The sequence below is a fragment of the Suricata suricatta genome, chromosome X, assembly GCF_006229205.1.
Source record: "Suricata suricatta isolate VVHF042 chromosome X, meerkat_22Aug2017_6uvM2_HiC, whole genome shotgun sequence".
Taxonomy (NCBI): domain Eukaryota; kingdom Metazoa; phylum Chordata; class Mammalia; order Carnivora; family Herpestidae; genus Suricata; species Suricata suricatta.
This window is the reverse complement of record NC_043717.1, coordinates 14953117-14967277: the sequence shown is the minus strand read 5'-3', so window position 1 is coordinate 14967277 and position 14161 is coordinate 14953117. Positions and strand designations below refer to the sequence as shown.

General features: G+C 38.4%; 1 protein-coding gene across 7 annotated transcripts in view; it reads left to right on the top strand.

Annotated features, from left to right (window-relative positions):
- The first annotated feature begins 35 nt into the window (after positions 1–35).
- BCLAF3 (BCLAF1 and THRAP3 family member 3) overlaps positions 36–14161 on the top strand; it is a 57825-nt gene continuing 43699 nt past the window's right edge. For 3 of the 7 annotated variants that reach the window (XM_029930482.1, XM_029930480.1, XM_029930475.1), the window contains exons 1-2: positions 36–379; positions 2081–2240. The gene's annotated coding sequence lies outside the window, so the exon portion shown is untranslated. The other 4 variants (XM_029930479.1, XM_029930476.1, XM_029930478.1 and 1 more) reach the window with 4 other exon arrangements.

Sequence of the window (14161 nt, the reverse complement as noted above, 5' to 3'; positions counted from 1 at the left end):
GGGGGGGCGGGGGGGCGGTGGGTCGAAGGCGCTGGCAGGTCTCGGACTCCTGGGGGACAGCTCCGCTCCCGTCGCCTTAGGCCAGCTGGGCTGGTGCCTTCGCAGGCGTGGAGACCCCGGCAGCTGCGGCCACGGTCTTGATCCTCTCCCGTCGTCCGGCAGGCTGCGGCCCGGGCAGTTCGGAGCAACTGTCATGGGGACCAGGGGTTGGTGTCCAGGGACCGTGCCCTTGTCCCTGAGGCGGATTGGGACGCTCATCCTGCGGGTCCCTAGCCAGGGAGACCCTGCTTTGTCCTCGGGAGGCTCTCCAGCTGCGCAGCGGCATCTTCTTCTGGTAACGTCCAGAATGAGACGTGAAGGATGCTCTTTATCTCGCAAAGTAAAACTTGTGTTTTTAGAAACGTTATCTTGAAAATTGGCAAATCTCCTCTGGTTTTCTAAGGTGTATTAGGAAACTGGGCCAGTCACTGTCAGGATTGTCGTATCGGTAAGTCAGGAGGAAAAGAAATGGGAGAGAAACTTATTCTCCGAAATATTTTCTTGCCGAGGCGCTTCTCTAGCTGCTCCCTAGGTGATTGCTTCTTTTTTCCCCTGGAATAAAGTAAAAACTACAGGTAGAAATCAGAAGGTCTGTCTGGCTTCTGGCCCAGCAGCATTTTTAGCATTTTTCTGAATGAGAACTCGTATGAATGAAGACTGGAATTGAAAAGGAAAGGTTTTGGTGGGGCCATTCATAATGAGTGCCTTATTTTTCAGTGGTGTTTTAATGGTTATGATAATAATGCTTTATTTTTAAATGGTATTCTTAAAAATAGCTACTAAAATGTTCTTTTGAAAGTCCCTGCTGTTGTTTCACAGCCCACCCTTTAAAAGCCTTACTAGAAATGTTTATATATAGAAACATTTAGCAACATTTGTTTATTTACAAAATTTCTGGAAGTTGTAAAAGCATGATGAAAATACAGTTTCATCATTCCAAGTAACCATTATGAATATGGTTACACTGGGTATACATGTCCATTCTCTTTCTGTGCAGAGATGAGTGAGTGTATGGATTTTTCTAAAGTGGATTCTCGTTTGTAACCTTTTCCCCCCCGACTTCATAGCATGCCATTACATGGCTGTAATAATTTATTTAGTTGGTTATTCCATTTTACACTACTTGAAAACATTGTTGAAGAAATGTGAAATCTGCGCAGCCATGATTACTTTTTAGTGTACATTCCTAGATGATAGAATTTGGGTTTGTCTTTTTAAAATGTAAATTGCTCAGTTTCCCTCTGGAAAGGCTGTGCGATTTTGCCCTCCCACTAGCAATCTGTGAGTATCTTGTTCTACACCCTAGCAAAAGACAACATTTAAAGGATTTCTACTGGCTCACTTTTGGGCCATTTTTGTTCTTCTCTCCAACCGAGTACAAGTATCACTCTCTAGCTATCCCTCTCCCCACCCCTTTTTAATTTGTTTTTAGCAATTGTGTTTCTCATCTTTTATTCGACTTTTAACAGTTTAGTAAAGAAGGTTTATGCAGGTGAGGCAAAGGTGTCCCAGAGTGAACAAGAGATTTGAATTCTCGACTTCTTAAATTCCAGTGTCTCTGATTACCTGGAACAAGTCACTTACCTGTTCCAAGGGAGTGTTTCCTCAATTCTAAAGTAGATATTATAGTGCATTTGCCTTACCTTTTGTACAGGGTGGTTTTAAGGGTCAAATGAGACATTTATGGAAAGTACATTTGAACATACTTTGTCTTGTGGCCAATTATTGCTATCTTGTAAAAATTTCAGAGCACAAAAGCATCTTGATTTTTAAAGGAAATTTATGAATTCAAAAAAGCCATTATGTGATACTACTTGCCCCAGTCTTTCACTTTTAAATTTGAAGTTTTATATTTCTGTCCTAGATTATATCAAAACGCTATCAGAGTTATGAAATTAAATGAATGGATGAATCTGCACAAATGTTGAAGGAGCGCATATTTAAGAGCACTGTATATAAAATTGAGGGAGAAAATATAAAGCTAAATAAAACACAATCCTTGGGATCATGATAAATAAAACACAGTCTTTGTGCCCTACAGGCTACAGAATATCCAGGCAGCTAGAAGGTGGAAAAGCTGTGTTCCAAATTTAGATGTGATGCAGGATGTCAACTGTTCTCAAGTGTGCTAAAGTCCAATTCTGCTGACGGAGCATCTGCACAAATGACCAGGCACTCTTGTCAGGGTCATCTTTCTGAAGGTAGGAATTGCAAGTCGGAGAAAGTTAGTATTGGAGTCTGAGAATCTGGATTCTGGTTTCAGGTCCTTCACTTGGGGCACATTGGTTAACTTCTTTGTGGCTTGTTATTTTCACCTATGAAATGAAAGTAATTCCAGCATCCTGGTGGGGGGTGCATGGGGGCTTGTTTTGAGGATTAAATGAGATATTTGTAACATACTTAGTGAACCAGGAGGTACTAGCACTCATGAGGTCTTTTTTATCCACTGAAAACTTAACTCTCAAGGAAAGAAAGTAGATCTCTTTCAACTTTGTGTGTCTGCCCTGTACTAGTCATTGGCACTTAGTCATGTTTGCTAAATTAACATAAAATATGGCTGCTGATAAAAAGTCACTCTGGACCATTGAAGAAGGTAATATGTAAATGTGGGATACTGAGAGAAATTGACTACAGTATTTGGAGTTGATATTAAGGAATCAAAGGAAACACTGAACTCATTGGACCTAGGTTCATCTCTACGGTGGCTGTCGTTCTGTTATATCCACAGTGCCAGGCACATAGTCCATCCGTATCAACACTAAACCTATTCCCTAGGACCCCCCTCACCTAGGCACAACCAGTTTCTCTCCTCCCCTTCCAGTCAGCCTGTTAGAAGGAGTTGTTAATAATTGGCTTTCTTATTTCTTAAGTCTGCTTGCCTTCCACTCAGTCCTGAAGCCATGTGTTCACATTTTTTATTCCTTTTATTGGATCTCTGTGTAGCTTTTGCCATGAAAGTCTTCTTTCTTGAAATATTCTTTAGTTTATGAGATTCTATCCTCTAGGATTCCTTCCTTCCTCAGAGAATGTCCCTTCTCAGTCTCCTTGGCTGGTTTATCTTTCTTGAAAGTTTGATGTTCCTGTAAGCTGGATCCTGCTCATGATACACCAGGTCTGGAATAATTTATAGAATATTGAAGCTGTGTGGTGTTTGAAGGTTTGGTAGAATTCTCCTGTGAAACCATCTCAGCCTGATGCTTTTTCAGGGATATTTCTTTAATAACTTTATTTCTTTTATGAAAATTGGTCTGTTTAAACTTTCTAGCTCTAATGGGGTCAATTTTGATAATTTGTGTTTTTCTAGCAAATTATCTTTTTCATCTGGGTTTTCAAATTTATTAGGTGGAGAAAGTAATCTTTTCTGATTTAAATTTTTTTCTTCCATTTCAATGGTTGTTTCTCCCTCATTCTGTTTTATTTTTGTATATTTGTATTTCCCCCTTTTTTCTTAATCATGTTTTGTAGTGGTTTATTTCTTTTAATTTTTTTGAAAACTACAGAATTTTATATTATTACTTAGATCTAATTTTCTGTTCTCTTGCTCGTTCTCTTCCTCTGTTTTTATCTTTAGTATTTCTTTGTGCTTTCTTTTGGTTTACCTTGTTATTTTTTAAGTTTTTTTTTTTACCTTGTAACTGAATTTATTTATTTTTATTATTTCATTTTATTGGTAAATATGTTTAGAGCGGGGCACCTGAGTGGCTCAGTGGGTTAAGTGTCTGCCCCTTTATGTCAGCTCAGGTCATGATCTCACAGTTTGTGAGATTGAGCCCCACCTCACACTGCACTGATAGTGCAGAGCTTGCTTGGGATTCTCTCCTTTTCTCTGTGCCCCTCTCCTGCTCATGTGTGCATATGCACTATCTCTCTCTCAAAATAAATAAACTTTAAAAATCTGTTTAGAACAATAAATTTTTCTTTGATCACTATTTTATTTTAAAAAATTTCTTTTATATGTTTTTTTAATTTATTTTTGAGAGACAGAGGGAGACAGCACAAGCAGGGGAGGGTCAGAGAGAGAGGGAGACAAAGAATCCGAAGCAGGTTCCAGGCTCTGAGCTAGCTGTCAGCACAGAGCCTGGCACGGGGCTCAAACCCATGAACATGAGATCATGACCTGAGCTGAAGCTGGACGCTTAACCCACTGAGCCACCCAGGCGCCCCTTGATCACTACTTTAAATGCATTACATAGAATCTGATAGGTAGTGCTTTCATTGTCATTCTATGTGGAAGGGCTTTTCTGTTAGTTTTGTTAGAAAATTCTAGTTTTTCTGCATTATGATAAGGTGATATTGTTTGTAATATTTCTGTTTCATGGTGGTTGCTGTTTTATAACCTAATTATTTGAGAACTTCTGGTGAATGTGGCATGGGCATGTGAGAAGTTTTATTCTCTAGTATTACCATGTAGAGTTTGATAAATATCTTTAAGATTTACTCTTTTGATTATGCTGTTTAGATCTTCTGTCTCCTTATTTTGGGATCACTGAATTTTCTAATATTCCATTGAGAGTGGGTAATTAAACTCTCATGCTATTAGTATGTTTCTATATGTCACCTTGCATCTCAAGTAGTTTTTGTTTCATAAAGGTGGTTGCTATGTTATATTCATATGAATATGTATTTTTATGTGTGCTGTCTAATTCATAGATTCTGGCTCTCAGCATTAAAGAGTGTCTTTTTGAGGGGCATGTCTGGGTTACTCGGTTAAGCGTCTGACTCTCACTTTTGGCTCAGGTCATGATCTCACAGTTTCCTGAGTTTGAGCCCCCTATGTCAGGCTCCACTCTGATGGTGCAGAGCCTTTTGAGAGTCTTTCTCTCTCCCTCTATTTCTGTCCCTCCCCTGTTCACACTGTCTGCCCGGTATACTTTGGCCATCATTTCATTTTTAACATTTCAGCATCACTTTGTTTTAGATGTGTCTTTCATACAGCTTGAGTTTTGTTTTGTGAGTGACATAAAAACTTTATTTAAAAAATTTTTAATGTTTTTTTTTAGTTTATTTTTGAGAGACAGACATAGCATGAGCAGGGGAGGGTCAGAGAGAGAGAGGGAGACACAGAATCTGATGCAGGCTTCAGGCTCTGAGCTGTCAGCACAGAGCCCAACGCGGGGCTTGGACCCATGAACCATGAGATCATGACCTGAGCCGAAGCTGGACGCTTAACTGACTGAGCCACCCAGGCGCCCCCGAAACTTTATTTTAATAGGTGAGTTAAACCTATTCACATTTAGTGTTAGGACTGATATATTTGGCTTCAACTCTATCATAATATTTTGTTATATTTGCTGTTTCTTTTGCTATGAGGTATATTTTTTCCTCTTGTACTGAAAAAAATTGGGGAGAGGTATTTAGGAAGGTTTGTATTTTTGTTCTAATGGTTTACTTTTGTCCTTAATACCTTTGTCCATATACCTTTGCCCTCACTCCCATTTGTTTATTTAACCATTTGTGTGTGTGAGAAAAATACATTGTATTCATGAAATCCACGTAGATTAATGATAGGCATCTGTGAGAGTCTTTATGTGCCTGAAGCTCCTTGCTGAAGAACACAGCAAGGCTGAAGCCTAGCCCCTCTAGCCCAGGCCGTAATGCGTGTTCTGGTTCCCCTAGATCTGGCTTCCTCTCATCTGCCAGTCCCCCCCTTGTTCTGTGGGCTCTGACTTGGTCCTGTTCTGTGCCGAGAGTGTGGCTTCTCTGTTGCAAAGGCTTTCCTGGGGTATTCTTTGCACTTGTAAATGCTGGATTCCTATTTAGAAATTTTTGTGAGTGGATTTTGTCTTCTTTGGTAACATCTTTGCTGAGTTATTATTAATATACCACACAATTCACCCATTTAAAAGTGTACAGTTTGGTGTGTGATTTTTTTTTTTTGGTGTATATTTAGAGTTTTGCAGCCATCACCACAGTCCACTCTTGAAACAGATTCATCCTCCCCAGAGGAAACCCTGTGTGCTCTCTCTCTCTCTCCAGGGCCCTACCGCCCCACCCAGGCTGCCACTAGTCTACTTTCTGTTTTTCTGGATTTGCATATCTTGGACCTTTCATATCAATGGAATCATACAATATGTGGTCTTTTGTAGCTGGCTTCTTTCCCTTAGCATAACAGTTTTAAGATTCATCCCTGTTTGATCACGTGTCAGTACTTCACTTTCTATGGCCAAATAACGTTTAGTTGTATGGGTGTGCCGCATTTTGTTTATTCATTTATCTCTAAATGAACAGTGGAATTGTTTCTACTTTTTGGCTCTTAGGACTAATGTTGCTATAAATATTTGTGTATAAGTTGTTGTGTAGACATACATTTTAATTTCTTTTGGCTATGTATTTAGGAGTGGAATTGCTGGGTCCTATGGTAACTCTTGTGTTTAATTCTTTAAGGAACTGCCAGACTGTTTTACCAAATGTCTGCATCGTTTATATCCCCCCCAGCACTGTACATGGGTTCCATTATCTCTCCAGACTTTGAGCATTTGTTATTATCTGTCTTTGATTATAGCCATCTAGTTGGTGTGAAGTGGTGTCTCGTGATTCTGATTTGCATCTCCTTAATGCTTAGTGATGCTCAACGTGTTTTCATGTGCTTATTGAGCATTTGTATATCTTCTCTTGGAAAGATATCAGTTCAACCCATTTTTAATTGGGTTGTCTTTTATTATTGAATCGTATGAGGTTTCTTTTTTATGTTCTAGATATTATCTTTTATCAGATATGATTTGTAAAAAATTTTCTCCCATTTTGTAGGTTGCCTTTTTGCTTTTTTGATAGTTTCCTTTACAGTGTAAACATTTTAAATTGTGATGATGCCTAATTTATGTATTTTATCTCCTGTTGCCTGTGGTTTTTTTTTTTGAAGTTTATTTTTATTTTGAGGGAGAGCACGAGGAGGGGAGGGACAGAGAGAGCATGAGAGAATCACAAACAGGCCTGGCACTGTCAATGTGGAGTCCAACTCAGGGCTCGAACCCACGAACCTGTGAGCTCATGACCTGAGCTGAAACCAAGAGTTGGTCTCTTAATCGACTGGGCAACCCAGGTGCTCGGTTACCTCTGCCTTTGGTGTCATATCTGATACAAGGTCACAAGATTATTTATGTTTTCCTCTTATAGTTTTAGCTCTCACATTTAGGTCTTTGATCCATTTTGAGTTAATTTTTGTATATGGTGTGAGATAGGGTTGAACTTTAATGTTTTCCTCATGGATATCCAGTCTCAGCACTGTCTGTTGATTTGTGTAATCCCTTAATATATGATTTATCAGGTTTCCCCCTCAGTGTGCATTAAACCCATCTGTTGCCTATATGATATTGATCTTTTTAGCATTATTTTCTTTTCCAGTTTCCGCTCCCATTTTTTAGTGCAGTTTTTCTACTTTGTCACACTATGCCACAATTTTACATTAGTCTTTCACCTTCATTCTTTTAATGTCTTATACATACATTTACATATTTTTTAATGCTCACCATTGGTCCATTGCTATCATTTTCTCACTCATATTTGGTTGGATGAAGTTCATCTGCTAGTAGATTTCTCAGGAAGGGCTAGTTAAATGCAGAAATTCCCTGTTCTTATATGCTGAAAACTTTTTTTTTCTGTAGCCTTGATACATGAAGGTAATTTGACTGATATAAAATCCTTGGTTCACACTTACTTTCCTTGATTTTATTTTATTTTTAAATTTTAAATACTGATCCATTGTTGCTTTGCTTTGTGTGTTAGTTTTAAAATATTTGATGATAGTCTAATTCTTTTGAAATTATAAGTTATTTATTCTTTTTACCCAGAGGTCTTAAGGATTTTATCTTTATATTTGAAATCAAATAGTTTTTCTAGGCTATGTTTCAGAATTGATTGTTTTAAGTTAATTTTCCTAGGTATCTGGTGAATTCTTCATTGTATAAATTCAGATATTTTTTCATTTATGGAAAGTTTTCTTGAATTTTAGTTTTAAATATTATTTTATTTCCACTGTTTGGTTTTTCTCCTAAGAGACTACAGTATTATACATATTATTCCTTCTTTATCCATCTTCTTTTTCCATTACTTTCTCTCTGACTTGTTCTCTCTCTCTCACTCACTCATTGTCATTTTCATTTTTTTGGTTTTCTTGTTTTTCTTTTTTTAAAAAAAAAACAATTTTCTTAATGTTTATTTTTGAGAGAGAAATAGAGACAGAGTGTGAGCAGGGGAGGGGCAGAGAGAGAGGGAGACAAGCAGGCTCCAGGCTCTGAGCTGTCAGCACAGAGCAGGGCTCGAACTCATGAGTTCATGACCTGAGCCAAAGTCTGATGCTTAACTGACTGAGCCACCCACCCACCCCAGTTTTCCTGTTTTTCTTCAATATCCCTTATTAAATTTTCATTTGAGTTGATTCTCCCTTGGACACCTTGTAATTTAGTCTTCATTTCTGAGATAATTTAGTCTTTTTTTGCCCATTTTTTCCTCTGAATAGTTAAGTTTTTTTTGTCATTTCACTGTTTTTTGATCTGTTTCTGTTCTTGGGTTTTAAATTTCTGATTCAAGGTGAGGTTTTAAAAAAATATATCCTTAAATGCCTTTGGATTTATTTAATTTCTGCTTAGAGTATAGACTTAGAGTTTCCTTCTGCTTCATGGTTTTTTGGAGAGAAATTTTCCTCAGTTTAGGAGTTCTCTTTTAACTTTCTTGTATAAACACATGAAAATCATTAGACTTGATACATTTTGCAAATCTCATAAGTATGAAATGGTGTCTCATTGTTTTAATTTTATCTTTCTGATTAGGTAGGGTTGTGTATCTTTTCATATTTATTGGACATTTCTGTTTCCTTTTTATTGTAAACTCAAAGGATAGAGCTGCCATTTACTGAGGTAGGGCAGAGACCATAGGAGGAGCAGATTTTGGAGGGATGTTAGGAGTTTGGTCTTGGACACATTGACAGCATCCAGTAGGCTGTTGGATATGTAAGAGCGTAGTCCAGAGGATAGATGAGGGTTGGAGATACAAATTTGGGTGTTGTTAGTTTATGAAGAGTCTTTAAAGCCATGAGACTAAATGAGAGTATAGACTGGAGAGAGAGTGTAGACAGTGAGAGGTCCAAAGACCAAAGTCATTATTTAGAAGACAACTGGCTTCACTATTTGGGGGTCAGAGTGGTTAAGGGGGATATAAGGAGAAACCAGCAAAGGAGACAGAAGGAATTGTTAGAGGTAGGAGAAAAACCAGGAAAGTGTAGTATGCTGGAATTCAAATGAAGAAAATGTTTCTAGAAGGTAAGCATGATGGCAAGTGCTCCTGGTAGGTCTAGGAGGAGGAGGAGAAATAAGGATTATATTTAGTGACCTGGATTTCATGAGTCATCCAGACCAGAGCAGTTTGGTGCAGTGGTGGATTGGAAGGCAATTGGTGAGGGGCTGAGAAAGAATAGGAGAGAAAGCAGAATCACTATGGTATACAGGCAGTCCTTTGGGGAATTTGGTTATAAATGGAGAAAGAGGGTGGTAGTCCCAGGAGGTAGTGGTTCTGGAGAGTCGGGAGCTTCACCAGCGGGTGATTGTATGGTGATGGGAAGGGTCTACTGAAGAGGGAAAAGTGTGGAAGGAAGAGGAAAATTGCTGGAGTTGGGTCTTCCAGCTTAGTTAGAGGATGTGTCCAGTGTTCTTCTGGTAGCGATGGCTTGTTTTTGCACCAGTGTCCTCTTCAGCATCTTGCTTGGAGTGAAGGTCCCTACTGTCCAGTTGTCTTCCTGTGTTCAAGGACAGATGGGTTCATTCACTGCACCTGGCCCTGTACAGTTTGCTCTGTAGTAGCAGCATGAGCCAGTTTATGTAGTGTTCCTGACATCACCTTCTCCCCAGTAACAACCCTGCTGGTGTTTCAGTCTTTTCTTTCTCTCTGTCCATAAATTTTAGAAGGAAGCTGGTTCTTTGATTAATTTTGGTTATTTTACAAATAAGGTAGTTTAAATCAGAGATTGGCACATTTTTTGGTAAAGGACCAGATACTAAATAATTTAGGCTTAGTGGTCCACATATAGTCGCTATTACATATTCTTCTTCTTTTTTGAATAAACCTTTAAAAATGTAAAAACCGTTTTTAAGTTTTTACTCTGTGGTTTAAATGAACTCTTCTCCTTTCTTATAAGCTCCTGAGCCTGTACTTTTCATTACTAGCTGATGTGCCCTAAGCAATTGCAAGCAAAGTTCACTTTTTAAAAAAGTTTTATCAAGATATAATTTACAGGTTTAAAGTGGGTTCAGTGGGTTTTAGCATGTTTGCTGAGTTCTACAACCATCTTCTAATATTTGACCTAATTTCAGAGGGTTTTCATCACCCCCAAGCTAACTTTTTTATACCTTAGAGGTATGATTTATATGCAATAAAATTTTTGAGTGAAGTTTGAATTTTAATAAAGCTAATTTTAAGGTTATCAAAGGAAAATATTGTTTTTTAATGTTTGTTTTGAGAGAGCGAGCGTGAGAGCATGCACATGTAGGAAGGTCAGAGAGAGAGAGAGGGAGAAAGGGAATCCCAAGCAGGCTCCACACTGTCAACACAGAGCCTGATGCAGGGCTTGTTCCCACAAACCAGGAGATCATGACCTAGGCCACCCAGGCATCCCTCAAAGGAAAATATTCTAAGGAATACTTTTTTTAATCACAGAATTACTAAATCTTATTTTCTCCCAAGGGACCCCCACCTTTTTCTTTCAGCCATTCGTTCTGTATTCTTTGGACCAGCAGCATCCATATTACTTGGGAACTTGCTAGAAGTAAGGCTCACCTTTGGGGTAGGGCCCAGAAATCTTTGTTTTAACCAGCCCTTCAAGTGACTCTGATACACTGTGAAGTTTGAGAGCTACTACTCTAAAATCTATTGCTGAGTGGAATTGCTGGGTTTTGGGATATGAACATGTTCAACTTTAAGTGGGTACTGTCAACTGCTTCTGAATTGGATAATGCTCATGTGTACTCCCTAGCAGTATATGAGAGTCCTTATTGGTCCACATCCTCACCAACATTCCAGAATGTGTTACTTTGATTTTTGTCATGTGGATACAGAATGTTTACTCAGTTACTAAGGAGGTTGAATATACTGTGTCCATAGGTAATTTGAGTCTTCTGTGATATGTTGTTTAGAGGTTTTTTGCCTATCGAAATGATAGTTATGTAAAGAAATAATCAGAGTGTATTGAAATAATCACAGAATAAACCCAGAGTTTCCAAGCAGAAAGAAACTCAGGGGGAAAATAATAAAGTCAAGGGAAGAATCCTAGAGGAGATGATGGTCAAGCAGTCCTGAAAGAAGATTTGTCAAGTGCAGTGAAGGAAGACCATCTCTGTGGTATACGGAGCATGGCCTGATCAGGGAAAAGCAAGTAGTGGGGTGTGGTGGACTAATAGGGTGTGGGGAGGAAAAGACATACATAAGGCTGTGAAAAAGGTAGGAAATGACTAGATATATATGTTTTAAATTTGTTGAACCTTTTATTAATTCCTGGGCATTTGGGTTGTAACTAGTTTGGATGTTTGTCTTTTTTCCTTTCCTAATATAAATAAAACTGATGTAATAAGTTTAAACTGAAATTATCAGATTAAAAGAAAGTAGGCATGGGGCACCTGGGTGGCTCAGTTGGTTAAGTGTCTGACTCTTGGTTTTGGCTCAGGTCGTGATCTTATGGTTCGTGAGTTCCAGCCCCACATTGGAGTGGGCTCTGTGCTGACGGTGTGGAGCCCACTTGGGATTCTGTCTTCTCCTCTCTCTCTGCTCCTCCCTCACCCATGTGCACTCTCTTTCTCTCAAAATAAACTTAAAAAGATAAAATAAAAGTTAAACATAGAGTTATCATATGACCAAACAATTTCACTCCTAGGTTTATACCCAAGAGACATAGAAACATATGTCTGCATAAAAACTGATACACAGATATTCATAGCAACATTATTCATAATAACCAAAACTATAGAAATAACTCACATGTCCACTGGGAGAGGAATAAATAAATAAAACGTTGTATATTCATACAGTGGAACATTATGCAGCCATAAAAAAGGGTATTGATACATGTTAAAACAGGGATGACCCTTGAAAATGTTATGCTAAGGGAAGGAAGCCAGTCACAAAAGAGGCACCTATTATATGAGTCCATTTATATGAAAAGTCCAGAATAGGCAAATCCGTAGAAGCAGAAAGTAGATTAGTGGTTGTCAGGGGCTAATGAAAGGAAGGACGGAATGGGGAGCAACTGATAATGGGGTTTCTTTTAGAGGGAATGAAATGTTCTAAAATTAGATTGTGGTATTGATTGTATATCTCTGAAAATTCTAAAAAGTATTGAATTTTACACTTTAAATGAGTAAACGTATGGTGTGCAAATTATATCTCAAAAAATTTGTTTGTTTCAGAAAAATAAAATGGAGGGGCACCAGGCTGGTTCAGCCAGTAGAACATACAACTCTCAATCTCAGGGTCATGAGTTCAAGCCCCACACTGGGTATAGAACTTACTTAAAAAAATAAAAATAAAAATAAGTTGGTTAAGCATCCAGCCCTTGATTTTGGCTAAGGTCATGATCTCATAGTTCGTGGGATTATGCTCCACATCAGCCTCTGGGCTGACAGTGCAAAACCTACTTGGCATTCTCTCTGTCCCCTCCTCTCTGCCCATCTCCTGCTCTGCGCACCATCTCTCTATCTCTGTCTCTGTCTAATAGTAAACATGAAAAGAAGTGAAAATAAAAAATTAATAAAATGGGAAAACAGATTGCCCTCCAGATAAATTATGCTTTTTTATCATCACTAGCAATATTTGGTGTCATTCCCATCCCCCACCAAACCCTGGGATTTTTAGTTTTCAATTTTATAGGTATGAACTGATACCCAAAGCTTCCTTAGTTAAGTTATAAACTCCCGCAGTAGAGTGTAAACTCCAGAAGACAGGAATTTTTCCCTATTTCTGTTCATTGCCATATCCCCAGAAGAGTGCCTGGCAAATAATCACTCAGTAATATTTGTTGAAGGAATGCATTGTGATACTTTTAATCAGATAGTTTTCCCCTTTAGTGTCTTAATTTCATAGTACCGCTATACCAATTGTTCTTACTAGCCTCATTTTCTTTTTGGAAAGAGACAGTATATAAATAAATGAATCAGATTGAAAGTCCTTTTGATGAGTGGTCTGGTTCATGTCCTTTAACCTTATGTGCTTTTAGTTTCTTCTGAAACTCATGACAGCAATAGTTTGCAAATGTATGACTGTGAGAACTCCCTTTTTAAATAAGTGTCCACGTAATAATAGTTGTACTTTTTGTATCAATCAATGGAAAAACTACATACAAGAAGGCACATATTTTATTTGCCACACTGTCTTTGGAAATTTGCAAAATAGAGGTTATAATATATGAGACATATAGTTATTCATTCCATAGCCTGTGCATAGTGGCTCCAAGTGTTATTCATGGACCCATGGCAGGAATTTTGAAAGCCCCCAGTAGTTTGGGGCCAATAAGGTGGGAACTACTTAATTATGGTATCAGAACGAAGGAGGAGGGAGTGTCTCAGTCAGTTAAGCGTCTGACTTTCGCTCAGGTCATGATCTCACGGTTCATGAGTTTGAGCCATGCATTGGGCTTTCTGCTGTCAGCGCAGAACCTGCTTCGGATCCTTTGTCTCCCTCTTTCTCTCTGCCCCTCACCTGTTCTCTCTGTCTTCTTCTCTCTTTCTCTCTCTCTTTTTTTTTTTTAATTTTTTTTAATGTTTTATTTATTTTTGATACAGAGAGAGACAGAGCATGAGAGGGGGAGGGGCAGAGAGAGAAGGACACAGAACCGGAAGCAGGCTCCAGGCTCTGAGCTAGCTGTCAGCACAGAGCCTGACGCGGGGCTCGAACCCACGAACGTGAGATCTGACCTGAGCCGAAGTCGGAGGCTTAACCGACTGAGCCACCCAGGCGCCCCATCTCTTTCTCTCTCTTAAAAATAAATAAACACTAAAAAAGAACTAAGGATTACTGAAATGTAAATAATAGCTACTATAAAAGATTATACCCTAATCATATTTTAAAATTTTGGTTCCTAAAGCTATCAATTTCTTTTAAAGCATTAATATTTTAAAAATTAAGTTTACATAACTTTTAAGATGTA